We start from the raw sequence: 1031 nt of genomic DNA, 5'->3' as shown, positions 1-1031 counted from the left end.
GGGAGGTCAAGAGTTCGAGACCAGACTGACCAACATAGAAAAAAAACCAAAAAACAAAAAAACAAAGTTAGGCCGGGCATGGTAGCTCACGTCTGTAATCCCAGCACTTTGGGAGCCCCAAGGTGGACTGGGAGGTCGAGAGTTCGAGACCAGACTGACCAACATAGAGAAACCGTGTCTCTACTAAACATACAAAATTAGCTGGGCACGGTGGTGCATGCCTGTAACCCCAGCTACTCGGGAGGCTGAGGCAGGAGAATCGCTTGAACCCAGGAGGTGGAGGTTACGGTAAGCCAAGATCGTGCCATTGCACTCCAGCCTGGGCAACAAGAGGGAAACTCTGTTACAAAAAAAAAAAAATTAGCCAGGCCTCGTGGTGTGTGCCTGTAATTCCGGCTACTTGGGAGACTGAGGTGGGAGAACACCCTGAGCCCAGGAGTTCGAGGCTGCAGTGAGCTATAATTGCAACACTGCACTCCAGCCTGGGGACAGAGCAAGACCTTGTCTCAAAAAAAAAAGTAGGGTCAGGCATGGTGGCTCATGCTTGTAATCCCAGCACTTTGGGAGGCTGAGGCAGGTGGATCACTTGAGGCCAGGACTTCAAGACCAGCCTGGCCAACATGGTGAAATCCCATCTCTACTAAAAATTAGTCGGACGTGGTGGTGTGTACCTGTACTCCCAGCTACTCAGGAGGCTGAGCCAGGAGAATCACTGAAACCTGGGAGGCAGAGGTTGCAATGAGCTGAGATTGCACCACTGCACTCTACCCTGGATGACAGTCATGGACTGTTTATGTTATTAGTAAGGCTTCCAGGCAACAGTAGGCTATTAGTAATTAAGTTTGTTTTTTGGTTTATTTTTGTTTTGAGACAGGTTCTGGCTCTATTGCCCCAGCTGAGCGCAGTGGCATGATCTCAGCTCACTATAATATGTGCCTCCTAGGCTCAAGCCATCCTCCCATCTCAGCTACCCGAGTAACTGGGACTATAGGTGCACACCACCATACCTAGCTATTTTTTTCTTTTTCTTT

General features: G+C 49.4%; 1 protein-coding gene across 1 annotated transcript in view; it reads right to left on the bottom strand.

Annotated features, from left to right (window-relative positions):
• The window catches only part of CATSPERD (catsper channel auxiliary subunit delta), a 69575-nt gene that overhangs the window by 44035 nt on the left and 24509 nt on the right, over window positions 1-1031 (bottom strand). The gene's annotated exons all lie outside the window — the stretch shown is intronic.

This window comes from Colobus angolensis, unplaced genomic scaffold (genome assembly GCF_000951035.1).
Source record: "Colobus angolensis palliatus isolate OR3802 unplaced genomic scaffold, Cang.pa_1.0 Scaffold22, whole genome shotgun sequence".
Classification (NCBI taxonomy): domain Eukaryota; kingdom Metazoa; phylum Chordata; class Mammalia; order Primates; family Cercopithecidae; genus Colobus; species Colobus angolensis.
This window is presented reverse-complemented; position numbering and strand designations above follow the sequence as displayed.